This window comes from Lolium rigidum, chromosome 1, assembly GCF_022539505.1.
Source record: "Lolium rigidum isolate FL_2022 chromosome 1, APGP_CSIRO_Lrig_0.1, whole genome shotgun sequence".
NCBI classification, from domain to species: domain Eukaryota; kingdom Viridiplantae; phylum Streptophyta; class Magnoliopsida; order Poales; family Poaceae; genus Lolium; species Lolium rigidum.
The window spans coordinates 71,013,172-71,028,953 of record NC_061508.1 but is presented as its reverse complement, the minus strand read 5'-3'; the positions used below and the strand labels follow the sequence as shown (position 1 = coordinate 71,028,953).

General features: G+C 46.2%; 1 pseudogene; it reads right to left on the bottom strand.

Moving 5' to 3' along the window:
- Nucleotides 1–329: 329 nt before the first annotated feature.
- LOC124646977 lies at nt 330–1,985 on the bottom strand (annotated as a pseudogene).
- Nucleotides 1,986–15,782: the final 13,797 nt, after the last annotated feature.

The window sequence follows — 15,782 nt, the reverse complement described above, 5'->3', positions numbered from 1 at the left end:
AACACACAGCAGCGTGGCCCTAGTAGTAAAAAAAATAAAAACAAGGGGGGGGGGGGGGGGGGGGTCGAGAGGAGACCTTCCGAGATTGGTGGTCGACGCCCTGTTGCAGCATGATGCTGGCAGCAGCACATAGCCGACCAAGAAAAGAATGATAATATGCATCGAAGGTGACACGTGGCAACCAAGAAAAGAACACTTGTAAACTTTTAGTTAAATGAACTAGAGAGAATTTATGATGTAAAAATTGATACATCATGAATCTGTCCTAGCTCAGAAAATTTATAGAAACAAGAATACAGTAAATGAAAGGTGAAATAAGTCCTGTTGCATCATGAGCCTGGCAGCAGCTCGTAGCCGGCGTGGACGCACCGGTAGGAGGTCCAGCAGCATAGCAAACCCCGGATGGGAGAGCAGAGCACGGAAACCTGAGTAAAATCGTTTGCAGGGTAAGATAAAAGGATGACAAATATGTATCGCAGAGAGGAAAAGTGCATAGCAGCATTACTTGTAGTACAGGTTGCAATTTTGCAAAAGGATGAAAGAGATTTAATCGTCGAAATCATAAAGTGCATGTAGATTGGGGAGGTTGCAAGCATTTTAGGGCCTGTTTGGATTACAGCCGCGCGAGCCTTAGGAAACCAGGGCGTGCCAACTAAACGAATTAGGCCTAAATCTAAATAAACGAACGCCCAATCATATCTCCTGTGGCCTAAATCCACGTTCCAGGAAGATTTAGTGAGATGGTAATTTGCGGGGGAGAAAATCGCAGTGGACACAAGAAACGTAGAGGTGGAGGGGCAACCTCTACTCCGCGTCCGCGGAAAGGAAAGGATGAGTTTTTCGTGGGGTCCACAAACAAAACCAAAACTTTGACGGTTCGCATCACACTCATCAAGCTGGCAGCAGCGGTTCTCTGAATTAAGCAAGACATGTGAGTAATTAGCAAACAAGTTCACAAGGCATGTGAGTGGATACCACACGAGGTTGTAAATATGATGAGATGTGTCTCTTGATAGAGAGGAAAACAAAAGCTCTTGGTTACCTGAAGAAATGCTGCTTGGAGCTTGGCTGTGGTGAAACCTCGTGGCAGAGAACCCAAGAACTCCAGTTTGGGTGCCCAAACGACGCAAATCGATAGGCAGTACTCTGCTCCATCTAGGAAGAACTTTTCTAGGTTCGGGGCATCCTCAACAATCACCTGTTCCAACACTTCTTCTGGCTCATGTCCAAAACCAGAGGAGACACCTAGGCTCCTTAGGGTGGAGGAGCTGATCCGAACGCCAGAGACGCCATCCAGCTCACTAAGCACCAAGCTCTCCAGCACATGGCATCCGGCAAGAACGCCGTGGAGGTCGGCCTCCCAGATGATGACACCTTTAAACGTGAGCTGCTTGAGGTGGGGGAACTGTACATCGCCGCCGGCCACGCAGGGGAAACGGATCCTGTGGCAGGCGCACTTGACGCTGAGGGTGCGGAGGGTGGGCGCGAACCGGAGGACGGACGGCGGCAGCGTGTAATGCGCTCGCCACAAGTCCTCCTCGCCGTTTTGCCGTGCGGTTGTGCCGCATATGGAACTCGGGGAGGCCGTTGAGGGCTGGCGAGTGGAGCCAGCGGTTCAGTAATGGGGAGACCATGTCACACTTGTAGCCGTACCAGGTGAGGGAGAGCCGGCGGCAGGGCACCTGGTGGTCGGCGAGGATGCGGGGGACGAGGCTGGATGGGCCCGGCTCGTCCTCGCGGCGGAGCTTGACGTCGAGGTTGAGCGGGGCGGAGCGGAAGAGGTGGCGCCACCGGGTGGACAGGGACTGGGTGCGGGCGCCGTCCTTGGTGGGGAGCAGCGAGACGATGCTGCGGAGAGCGTCGACGGGCAGGTTGCTGATCTGGTCGGGCCCTACTCCGGCTTCGCTCGCCGGTGGTGTTAGTGTGACACCGCCGTCCAGCTCGGTGTTGTGCCATTTTCGCACTTTGACTCTAGGGTTGGCCATCGCCGCAGCCTCCAGCGCGCGGGCATGGGGGGTTTGACTTTCGAGTTTGATCGTGGCTATGATTATGAGGGCGAGGAGAAGAAGCCTGCATCGCAGCACACTATCGCGTCCAATGGCCGAAATTGCCGGGAGGCCAGGATGTGCATGCATGGCCTTTGCTGGCAATCGCAACTCGCAAGCCTGGAAAATGCAGGACAGGCCGTAGATTGGGATGCCTTTTCCATATAACTAGGTAGACTAAGAGCACTAGCGGACCTACAGGGTATGCCGCATATGCCACGGCATACCCTGCGGCCAGCCGAGCAAGCATCTGGTAATCAGCTGGCCAATTTGATCAAGCCGATCATGCATCCTTCAGCCACATGGGTTATTAGCTTCCTGCATTGTTCAGCACGTATGTGCTAGCTGTTTTAGTCTGAGGTAAGTATATGATTATTTTTTCTATATTTCGTTGTGCCTTTCTATAACATTTTAAAAAAAAATTTTGTTGTTTATTTTAGTATTACAATCTAATTGCACCTTATAGTGTTGGCAAAATGATTACCCCGCGGCCGTATACTTCTGAAACTTAGGATCGGATCACAACCGCGATAATTTGGTTGGATATTAGAACGCATCGTCGATCGTGCATGTGTCAAAGAATTGCAATTTTTAATTATAATGCAAAATCCACTTTTATTTAATATTTTATATATTTTTTTAATCCTCATTTTCACTTTATATTCTATAAGACCAAATTCTTATCAATAAAGATGCCAAAATTTGACGTGGCATACCCTTTGTCAAAATCCTAGGTCTGCCACTGACTAAGAGCATCTTCAGTCGCATCCCCAAAGCGTCCTCCAAACCGCGCCGGATTGAGCGTTTGGTGGACGTGTTTCGTTCGTGCCGCGTTTGGGGGACGTTGCTCCCCAGTCGCGTCCCTTAAACAAAATTTCGGAAATTTTAAACTTAAGCGTGATTCGATTAGATTCATCCAAACTTCCCATATATTACTTTGACTAAATTTAAACTAAACCTAATCTAGAAGTACTTGCGGCGGCCGGAGGTGTCGTAGTACTGGTGGAAGTTGTACATGTCGTCGGTGCTGACCTCCTGCTTGACGCGCTCGTCGGGCTCGTCGACGGGCTCGTCCTTCACCAGGCCGCTTGGCCCTGTCTCGCCGTCGTCGGTGAGGTCCACGAGCGGCTTGCCGGAGTCGCGGATGGACATGGCGATCGCCGTCTCGACGTCGCTCCTCTAGGCATCCTTGTCGTTGTGCGACGCCAAGAACGCCGCTCGCAGCCCTGGGTAGGCCTCGGCGTCGTCGCTGCTGGCGATGAGCCGCTGCTGCCGCTCGTACTCCGCCAGCCCGCCGTCTGCGCCGCTTCCTCTGGCTCCTCCTTCACCTCCGGCTTCGGGATGAGGAGGGTGGCGCCATGCCTCTCTTGCTGCCGTTGCCGCTGCCACCACGCCTCGTATTGACGGGCGTCGCCGGCTCCTCCTTCACCACGCGTTTGGGGACGGTGTAGGGCGCCGAGCGGTACGATGAGGACGGCGTCGATCGGGGCCGGTCCTAAGGAAGAAGAGTTCGAGGAGGACGAGTACGTGGTCCTCCTCGGCTGCCATTGCGGTGGTCCTCCTCGAGGAGACGGTGGTGGTGACGGTGGCGTCTCCAACCTTGGAGCGCCGTTGCGGATGCCGCGGATGACGCTGTCGAGGGTGCGCCCCGGAACACCCCAGAACAGGGTACGGACGTCCCTGTTCCATCTGTTGGGCCCGCCGATGAGGCCGGTGGTGTTGTGCATCTCGACGTCGTACTTGGCCTTGAAGTATGTGGCCCACCAATCGTCGTTGTCCTTGGCCGCCCATGTCGGATCCGCCCGCTCCTCGGCGGTGAGTTGAGCCCGCCGGGCCTTGATTCTATCCCTCCATTGCTCCGTGCCCGGCTTCGGCGGCGACGGGACGCCAATGCCGTTCACGGCCATCTTCCAGCCGCCGTTTCTTGGGAGGCGCATGTCCGGCGGGACAGGATATACCGCGTGGTACAGTGATGGCGTGTATTTCACACGTTCGTTGGGCAACCCCAAGAGGAAGGTATGATGCGCACAGCAGCAAGTTTTCCCTCAGAAAGAAACCAAGGTTTATCGAACCAGGAGGAGCCAAGAAGCACGTTGAAGGTTGATGGCGGCGGGATGTAGTGCGGCGCAACACCGGAGATTCCGGCGCCAACGTGGAACCTGCACAACACAACCAAAGTACTTTGCCCCAACGAAACGAGTGAGGTTGTCAATCTCACCGGCTTGTCTGTAACAAAGGATTAACCGTATTGTGTGGAAGATGATTGTTTGCAAGAAAATAGTAAAACAAGTATTGCAGCAGATTTGTATTTCAGTATTAAAGAATGGACCGGGGTCCACGAGTTCACTAGAGGTGTCTCTCCCATAAGATAAAAGCATGTTGGGTGAACAAATTACGGTCGGGCAATTGACAAATAGAGAGGGCATAACAATGCACATACATGACATGATAAGTATAGTGAGATTTAATTGGGCATTACGACAAAGTACATAGACCGCCATCCAACCGCATCTATGCCTAAAAAGTCCACCTTCAGGTTATCATCCGAACCCCTTCCAGTATTAAGTTGCAAACAACAGACAATTGCATTAAGTATGGTGCGTAATGTAATCAACAACTACATCCTCGGACATAGCGCCAATGTTTTATCCCTAGTGGCAACAGACCAACACAACCTTAGGGGTTTCTGTCACTCCCCCAGGTGTCAATGCAGGCATGAACCCACTATCGAGCATAAATACTCCCTCTTGGAGTTAAAAGTAAAAACTTGGCCGGAGCCTCTACTAGAAACGGAGAGCATGCAAGATCATAAACAACACATATGTAATAACTTGATAATTAACATGACATGGTATTCTCTATCCATCGGATCCCGACAAACACAACATATAGAATTACAGATAGATGATCTTGATCATGTTAGGCAGCTCACAAGATCCAACAATGAAGCACAATGAGGAGAAGACAACCATCTAGCTACTGCTATGGACCCATAGTCCAGGGGTGAACTACTCACTCATCACTCCGGAGGCGACCATGGCGGTGTAGAGTCCTCCGGGAGATGAATCCCCTCTCCGGCAGGGTGCCGGAGGAGATCTCCGGAATCCCCCGAGATGGGATCGGCGGCGGCGGCGTCTCCGGAAGGTTTTCCGTATCGTGGTTTTTCCGCATCGGAGGTTTCGCGACGGAGGCTTTAAGTAGGCGGAAGGGCGAGTCGGGGGCCGGACGAGGGGGCCACACCATAGGGCGGCGCGGGCCCCCGGGCCGCGCCGCCACGTGGTGTCGCCACCTCGTGGCCCCACTTCGTGTGTTCTTCGGTCTTCGGAAGCTCCGTGGAAAAATAGGCCCCCGGGTCTTTGTTTCGTCCAATTCCGAGAATATTTCGTTACTAGGATTTCTGAAACAAAAACAGCGAGAAAACAGGAACCGGCACTTCGGTTAATAGGTTAGTTCCGGAAAATGCACGAATATGACATAAAGTGTGCATAAAACATGTAGGTATCATCAATAATATGGCATAGAACATAAGAAATTATCGATACGTCGGAGACGTATCAAGCATCCCCAAGCTTAGTTCTGCTCGTCCCGAGCAGGTAAAACGATAACAAAGATAATTTCTGAAGTGATATGCCATCATAACCTTGATCATACTATTTGTAAATATATGTAGTGGATGCAGCGATCAAAACAATGGTAATGACATGAGTAAACAAGTGAATCATATAGCAAAGACTTTTCATGAATAGTACTTCAAGACAAGCATCAATAAGTCTTGCATAAGAGTTAACTCATAAAGCAATAAATCAAAGTAAAGGCATTGAAGCAACACAAAGGAAGATTAAGTTTCAGCGGTTGCTTTCAACTTGTAACATGTATATCTCATGGATAATTGTCAACATAGAGTAATATAACAAGTACAATATGCAAGTATGTAAGAATCAATGCACGAGTTCACACAAGTGTTTGCTTCTTGAGGTGGAGAGAGATAGGTGAACTGACTCAACATAAAAGTAAAGAGAATGGTCCTTCAAAGAGGAAAGCATCGATTGCTATATTTGTGCTAGAGCTTTTATTTTGAAAACATGAAACAATTTTGTCAACGGTAGTAATAAAGCATATGAGTTATGTACATTATATCTTACAAGTTGCAAGTCTCATGCATAGTATACTAATAGTGCCCGCACCTTGTCCTAATTAACTTGGACTACCGGATCTTTGCAATGCACATGTTTTGACCAAGTGTCACAATGGGGTACCTCCATGCCGCCTCGTACAAAGGTCTAAGGAGAAAGCTCGCATTTTGGATTTCTCGCTTTTGATTATTCTCAACTTAGACATCCATACCGGGACAACATGGACAACGAGATAATGGACTCCTCTTTAATGCATAAGTATGTGGCAACAATTATTATTCTCATATGAGATTGAGGATATATGTCCAAACTGAAACTTCCACCATGAATCATGGCTTTAGTTAGCGGCCCAAAGTTCTTCTCTAACAATATGCATGCTCCAACCATGAAGGTGGTAGATCTCTCTTGCTTCAGACAAGACGGACATGCATAGCAACTCACATGATATCCAACAAAGAATAGTTGTGGCGTCCCCAGAAACATGGTTATCGCACAACAAGCAACTTAATAAGAGATAAAGTGCATAAGTACATATTCAATACCACAATAGTTTTTAAGCTATTTGTCCCATGAGCTATATATTGCAAAGGTGAATGATGGAATTTTAAAGGTAGCACTCAAGCAATTTACTTTGGAATGGCGGATAAATACCATGTAGTAGGTAGGTATGGTGGACACGAATGGCATAGTGGTTGGCTCAAGTATTTTGGATGCATGAGAAGTATTCCCTCTCGATACAAGGTTTAGGCTAGCAAGGTTATTTGAAACAAACACAAGGATGAACGATACAGACAAAACTCACATAAAAGACATATGGTAAATATTATAAGACTCCATACCGTCTTCCTTGTTGTTCAAAACTCAATACTAGATGTTATCTAGACTCTAGAGAAACCAAATATGCAAACCAAATTAGCAAGCTCTAAGTATTTCTTCATTAATGGGTGCAAAGTATATGATGCAAGAGCTTAAACATGAGCACAACAATTGCCAAGTATCAAATTATCCAAGACATTTTAAAGTTACTACATGTATCATTTTCCAATTCCAACCATATAACAATTTAACGAAGATGAAACTTCGCCATGAATACTATGAGTAGAGCCTAAGGACATATTTGTCCATATGCTACAGCGGAGCGTGTCTCTCTCCCATAAAGTGAATGCAAGGATCCATTTTATTCAAATAAAACAAAAAACAAAAACAAACCAACGCTCCAAGCAAAGTGCATAAGATGTGACGGAATAAAAATATAGTTTCAAGGGAGGAACCTGATAATGTTGTCGATGAAGATGGGGATGCCTTGGGCATCCCCAAGCTTAGACGCTTGAGTCTTCTTAATATATGCAGGGGTGAACCACCGGGGCATCCCCAAGCTTAGAGCTTTCACTCTCCTTGATCATATTGCATCATACTCCTCTCTTGATCCTTGAAAACTTCCTCCACACCAAACTCGAAACAACTCATTAGAGGGTTAGTGCATAATAAAAATTCACATGTTCAGGGGTGACACAATCATTCTTAACACTTCTGGACATTGCATAAAGCTACTGGACATTAGTGGATCAAAGAAATTCATCCAACATAGCAAAAGAGGCAATGCGAAATAAAAGACAGAATCTGTCAAAACAGAACAGTCCGTAAAGATGGATTTTATTAGGCCACCAGACTTGCTCAAACGAAAATGCTCAAATTGAATGAAAGTTGCGTACATATCTGATGATCATGCTCGTAAATTGGCGTAATTTTCTGAGCTACCTACAGGGAGATAGACCCAGATTCGTGACAGCAAAGAAATCTGGAACTGCGCGAGTAATCCAAATCTAGTACTTACTTTTCTATCAAAGACTTTACTTGGCACAACAAAACATAAAACTAAGATAAGGAGAGGTTGCTACAGTAGTAAACAACTTCCAAGACACAAATATAAAACAAAAATACTGGAGTAAAAACATGGGTTGTCTCCCATAAGCGCTTTTCTTTAACGCCTTTCAGCTAGGCGCAGAAAGTGTAACTCAAGTAACATCGAGAGATGAAACATCAACATCATAATTTGTTCTAATAATAGAATCATAAGGTAACTTCATTCTCTTTCTAGGGAAGTGTTCCATACCTTTCTTGAGATGAAATTGATATTTAATATTACCTTCCTTCATATCAATAGTAGCACCAACGGTTCGAAGAAAAGGTCTTCCCAATATAATGGGGCAAGATGCATTGCATTCAATATCCAAGACAACAAAATCAACGGGGACAAGGTTATTGTTAACCATAATATGAACATTATCAACTTTCCCCAAAGGTTTCTTTTTAGCATTATCAGCGAGATTAACATCCAAATAACAATTCTTCAATGGTGGCAAGTCAAGCATATCATAGACTTTTTAGGCATAACGAAATACTTGCACCAAGATCACATAAGGCATTACAATCAAAATCTTTGACTCTCATTTTAATGATGGGCTCCCAACCATCCTCTAGCTTTCTAGGAATAGAAGTTTCAAGTTTTAGTTTCTCTTCTTTAGCTTTTATTAGAGCATTTGTAATATGTTTTGTGAAAGCCAAATTTATAGCGCTAGCATTGGGACTTTTAGCAAGTTTTTGCAAGAACTTTATAACTTCAGAGATGTGGCAATCATCAAAATCTAAATCATTACAATCTAAAGCAATGGGATTATCATCCCCAAGGTTGGAAAAAATTTCAGCGAGTTTTATCACGAGCGGTTTCAGCAATTTTAGCGGTTTCGAGTAATTTTGCGCGCTTTGCACTAGGAGTAGAAGCATTGCCAACACCAATTATTTTACCATTGATAGTAGGAGGTGCAGCAACATGTGAATCATTAGCATTGCTAGTGGTGGTAATAGTCCAAACTTTAGCTACATTTTCCTTTTTAGCTAGTTTTTCATTTTCTTCTCTATCCCACCTAGCACGCAGTTCAACCATTAATCTTATATTCTCATTAATTCTAACTTGGATGGCATTTGATGTAGTAACAATTTTATTTTCAATATCCATATTAGGCATAACTTTCGATTTCAAAAGATCAACATCAGAGGCAAGACTATCAACTCTAGAAACAAGAATATCAATTTTATTAAGCTTTTCCTCAACAGATTTGTTAAAGGCAGTTTGTGTACTAATAAATTCTTTAAGCATGGCTTCAAGTACAGGGGGTGTGTTCCTATTATTGTTGTAAGAATTCCCATAAGAATTAGCATAACCGTTACCATTATTATAAGGATATGGCCTATAGTTATTACTAGAATTGTTACGATAAGCATTGTTGTTGAAATTATTATTTTTAATGAAGTTTACATCAACATGTTCTTCTTGGGCAACCAATGAAGCTAATGGAACATTATTAGGATCAACATTAGTCCTATCATTCGCAAGCATAGACATAATAGCATCAACCTTATCATTCAAGGAAGAGGATTCTTCAACGGAATTTACCTTCTTACCTTGTGGAGCTCTTTCCGTGTGCCATTCAGAGTAATTAATCATCATATTATCAAGAAGCTTTGTTGCTTCACCAAGAGTGATGGACATAAAGGTACCTCCAGCAGCTGAATCCAATAAATTCCGCGAAGAAAAATTTAGTCCTGCATAGAAGGTTTGGATGATCATCCAAGTAGTCGAGTCCATGGGTTGGGCAATTTTTAACCGGAGATTTCATTCTTTCCCAAGCTTGAGCAACATGTTCATTATCCAATTGTTTAAAATTCATTATGCTACTCCTCAAAGATATAATTTTAGCAGGGGGATAATATCTACCAATAAAAGCATCCTTGCATTTAGTCCGAGGAATCAATACTATTCTTAGGCGAGAGATAGCAACCAATCTTTAGCTCTTCCTCTTAATGAGAAAGGGAACAATTTTAATTTTATAATGTCACCATCTACATCTTTATACTTTTGCATTTCACATAGTTCAACAAAATTATTGAGATGGGCAGCGAGCATCATCGGAACTAACACCGAGAAAATTGCTCTCGCATAACAAGATTAAGTAAAGCAGGTTTAATTTCAAAGAATTCTGCTGTAGTAGCAGGTGGAGCAATAGGTGTGCATAGGAAATCATTATTATTTGTGCTAGTGAAGTCACACAACTTAGTATTTTCAGGGTTGGCCATTTTAACGGTAGTAAATAAAGCAAACTAGATAAAGTAAATGCAAGTAAACTAATTTTTTTGTGTTTTTGATATAGCAAACAAGACAGGTAAATAAAGTAAAGCTAGCAACTAATTTTTTTGTGTTTTGATATAAGTGCAGCAAACAAAGTAGTAAATAAAATAAAGCAAGACAAAAACAAAGTAAAGAGATTGAGAAGTGGAGACTCCCCTTGCAGCGTGTCTTGATCTCCCGACAACGGCGCCAGAAAAAGAGCTTGATGGCGTGTATTTCACACGTTCGTTGGGCAACCCCAAGAGGAAGGTATGATGCGCACGGCAGCAAGTTTTCCCTCGGAAAGAAACCAAGGTTTATCGAACCGAGGAGGAGCCAAGAAGCACGTTGAAGGTTGATGGCGGCGGGATGTAGTGCGGCGCAACACCGGAGATTCCGGCGCCAACGTGGAACCTGCACAACACAACCAAAGTACTTTGCCCCAACGAAACAGTGAGGTTGTCAATCTCACCGGCTTGCTGTAACAAAGGATTAACCGTATTGTGTGGAAGATGATTGTTTGCAAGAAAATAGTAAAACAAGTATTGCAGCAGATTTGTATTTCAATATTAAAGAATGGACCGGGGTCCACAGTTCACTAGAGGTGTCTCTCCCATAAGATAAAAGCATGTTGGGTGAACAAATTACAGTCGGGCAATGGACAAATAGAGAGGGCATAACAATGCACATACATGACATGATAAGTATAGTGAGATTTAATTGGGCATTACGACAAAGTACATAGACCGCCATCCAACTGCATCTATGCCTAAAAAGTCCACCTTCCGGTTATCATCCGAACCCCTTCCGGTATTAAGTTGCAAACAACGGACAATTGCATTAAGTATGGTGCATAATGTAATCAACAACTACATCCTCGGACATAGCGCCAATGTTTTATCCCTAGTGGCAACGAGCACAACACAACCTTAGGGGTTTCGTCACTCCCCAGGTGTCAATGCGGGCATGAACCCACTATCGAGCATAAATACTCCCTCTTGGAGTTAAAAGTAAAAACTTGGCCAGAGCCTCTACTAGAAACGGAGAGCATGCAAGATCATAAACAACACATATGTAATAACTTGATAATTAACATGACATGGTATTCTCTATCCATCGGATCCCGACAAACACAACATATAGAATTACGGATAGATGATCTTGATCATGTTAGGCAGCTCACAAGATCCAACAATGAAGCACAATGAGGAGAAGACAACCATCTAGCTACTGCTATGGACCCATAGTCCGGGGGTGAACTACTCACTCATCACTCCGGAGGCGACCATGGCGGTGTAGAGTCCTCCGGGAGATGAATCCCCTCTCCGGCAGGGTGCCGGAGGAGATCTCCAGAATCCCCCGAGATGGGATCGGCGGCGGCGGCGTCTCTGGAAGGTTTTCCGTATCGTGGTTTTTCCGCATCAGGGGTTTCGCGACGGAGGCTTTAAGTAGGCGGAAGGGCAGAGTCGGGCGCCGGACGAGGGGGCCACACCATAGGGCGGCGCGGGCCCCCCGGGCCGCGCCGCCACGTGGTGTCGCCACCTCGTGGCCCCACTTCGTGTGTTCTTCGGTCTTCGGAAGCTCCGTGGAAAAATAGGCCCCTGGGTCTTTGTTTCGTCCAATTCCGAGAATATTTCGTTACTAGGATTTCTGAAACCAAAAACAGCGAGAAAACGAGGAACCGGCACTTCGGCATCTTGTTAATAGGTTAGTTCCGAGAAAATGCACGAATATGACATAAAGTGTGCATAAAACATGTAGGTATCATCAATAATATGGCATAGAACATAAGAAATTATCGATACGTCGGAGACGTATCATACGACGCCCACGCCTCCGGCACGGTTAGGCTGCCGCGGCCGAAGCCGTTCGTCGCGGCGATCTTGCGGGAGGACGAGGTCGACATTGTTTGGAGCGGCGAGGAGAAGATCTGGGGGGGGCGACGACGAGAAGGTTTGGGAGCGGTGAGAGATTGGGACGAACCGCAGGGCGTCTTAATGTACAATGGCGGCAGCGGGTGGTTGCACGCAATAACGTCGGCGCGGACGGCCACGCGGCCATGCACGACGAGACGCGTCCCTGCGTCGCCTGGGAAACCAGGGACGCCATTAACGTCGCCTGACCAAATGTAGGCGACGGAGTTTTAGGCTTCCATGCCGCTGATGCATCGGGCCTGCGTCGCTTCGCCTCGCTTTTCGTTGTGTTCGGCGTGCCCGGTGCGTCCCCTCTGGGACGGGGACGGGCTCGGGGCGCCGGACACCGTATTGGGGCGCGCCGGACAAAAATCGGCTTTGGGGGACGCGGCTGGAACCGGTTTTTTATCCGGCGCGCCCCAAATCTGTTTGGGGGGCGTTTTGAGGGACGCGACTGGAGATGCTCTAATCTGCTTTGCTACTAGGCAGCGGGCCGCAAACTGGCACGTGATTAATATGTTCTCAGTGGTAGCGCACACCAAACAAGGGCACGCAGCTAATACGTAGGGCCTACAGGAACACAAGACCATAAATTATCAGCAGCAGCGTGCGCTTTCTAGGACACACGATAGGTATATCACGACCAGCTGCGTGCAGGCGTACCGCCACGCTACTAATATGTTGGCCCGGAAGGGAAAAATATGTGTGTAATACGCTTTTCTCACGCGTTGCCCTTTTAACCAGCGTTAATTGTTCTCACCTCGATCGGCCGACCAACCCCCCAAGTGGATAAGGGTGTGGGGGAGCCCTAGGTTACGGTTTGCGGCGCATGGGCCTTGTTTGGCCCAGCCGGCCACCTCCCCCCTCCCACTATATAAGGTGGAGGCTTGGGGGAGGAGTGCACACAATTTCCCCTGAGGGATAAGGAGAGCCCTCTTGAGGCGCCTCTCCTCCCGCCCTCTATCTCTCTCCTACATTTTCTCTTTGGCACGCGGTTCCTCGAAGAATTGTGCGCGGAGGGAGTTAACTCCACCCTAGTACGTCGTCGTGTTGCTAGTGTTCCGATCCCAAAGATCTACTTCCGTAATCTTGGCTGGATAAGAGGTCTGGAAGTCATCGCCGAACACCGTATGAGGATTGAAAACAACACCGAGGTCGGCGATGAGTATGTACATTATCCATGTTCCGGAGGAACATTAACCGTTTCCGGTCTACAAGGGTAAGGCACCAAAACACTCTCTGTTATAGCATTGTCCTAGATAGATCTGGGTAATTGAGATACGCTAGTTAGCATTTTTTTTCTGCTAAGAACCCCTTCAGGCGGATCGCCATCACCGTCATCGTCGATAGATCAGGAGTACTTCGAGTTCTTTGTCTCCATCCATGAAAATCCTTTGGCCAAGAAGGTACGTATCGTCATCATGTTCTTTATCCCCGCCCCATAAATGAAAACCCTTTTGGCCTCCGCACAAAGACTCCAGGAAAATTTCGCGCAATTTCTTGAAGGCCAGGAACCCGCTTAACTTTATTTGCAGGCAGCCGACTGCGGTCCCCGCGTCTGGTCCGTGAAAGTCATGTTCGGCGGGGAAGGCCAGATGTACCTCAACAAAGGCTGGAAGAAGTTCACTCGTGCGCATAGTGATATAAGCTCGTCGTACACTTCAAATACAAAGGCGATGACGTGCTCACCGTGAAGGTGTTCAACGGCACAATGTGCCGGAAGTACTACCACACGGACATCGATTGAAGCACGCGACGAATGCGACTAAAGCCTTACATTGTATTTATTAGTTTAGGTTTCAGTTCCTTGTTTTTTAATTACTCGTTCCATTTGCAAATAAGTGTCTTAATTAGTTTAGATAGGGGAGTACTCTATTTTCTATTATATAAAAATAAATTATCGCAATATATATGGATATATATATGCATGCCATCTAAATCAAATAAAGATATTTGATACGTCTCAAACGTATCTATAATTTCTTATGTTCCATGCTCCTTTTATGATGATACTCACATGTTTTATACACATTATATGTCATATTTATGCATTTTCCGGCACTAACCTATTGACGAGATGCCGAAGAGCCGATTCTTGTTTTCTGCTGTTTTTGGTTTCAGAAATCCTAGTAAGGAAATATTCTCGGAATTGGACGAAATCAACGCCCAGGGGCCTATTTTTACACGAAGCTTCCAGAAGACCGGAGGGGAGACGAAGAGGGGGCCCGCACGGCCCTAGCGTGTGGGGCCCCCGTGACTCTCCTGACTCCGCCCTTCCGTCTACTTAAAGCCTCCGTCGCGAAACCCCCAGTACCGAGAGCCACGATACGGAAAACCTTCCAGAGACGCCGCCGCCGCCAATCCCATCTCGGAGGATTCAGGAGATCGCCTCCGGCACCCTGCCGGAGAGGGGAATCATCTCCCGGAGGTCTCTTCATCGCCATGATCGCCTCCGGATCGATGTGTGAGTAGTTCATCCCTGGACTATGTGTCCATAGCAGTAGCTAGATGGTTGTCTTCTCCTCATTGTGCTATCATGTTAGATCTTGTGAGCTGCCTATCATGATCAAGATCATCTATTTGTAATCCTACATGTTGTGTTTGTTGGGATCCGATGAATATTGAATACTATGTCAAGTTGATTATCAATCTATCATATATGTTATTTATGTTCTTGCATGATCTTCGTTGCTAGTAGAGGCTCTGTCCAAGTTGATACTTGTGACTCCAAGAGGGAGTATTTATGCTCGATAGTGGGTTCATGCCTCCATTAAATCTGGGACGTGTGATGAAAGTTCTAAGGTTGTGGATGTGCTTGTTGCCACTAGGGATAAAACATCGATGCTTTGTCTAAGGATATTTGTGTTGATTACATTACGCACCATACTTAATGCAATTGTCCGTTGTTTACAACTTAATACTGGAGGGGGTTCGGATGATAACCTCGAAGGTGGACTTTTTAGGCATAGATGCATCTTTGGATAGCGGTCTATGTACTTTGTCGTAATGCCCTGATTAAATCTCATAGTACTCATCATGATATATGTATGTGCATTGTTATGCCTTCTTTATTTGTCAATTGCCCAACTGTAATTTGTTCACCCAACATCTGCTATCTTATGGGAGAGACACCGCTAGTGAACTGTGGACCCCGGTCCTATTCTTTATATCTGAAATACAAACTGCTGCAATTTTTCTTTACTGTTCTTCGCAAACAACCATCATCATCCACACTATACATCTAATCCTTTGTTTACAGCAAGCCGGTGAGATTGACAACCTCGCTGTTACGTTGGGGCAAAGTTCTGTGATTGTGTTGTGCAGGTTCCACGTTGGCGCCGGAATCCCTGGTGTTGCGCCGCACTACACTCCTCCGCCATCAACCTTCAACGTGCTTCTTGGCTCCTCCTGGTTCGATAAATCTTGGTTTCTTTCTGAGGGAAAACTTGCTACTGTACGCATCACACCTTCCTCTTGGGGTTCCCAACGGACGTGTCGACTGCACGCATCAAGCTATTTTTCTGGC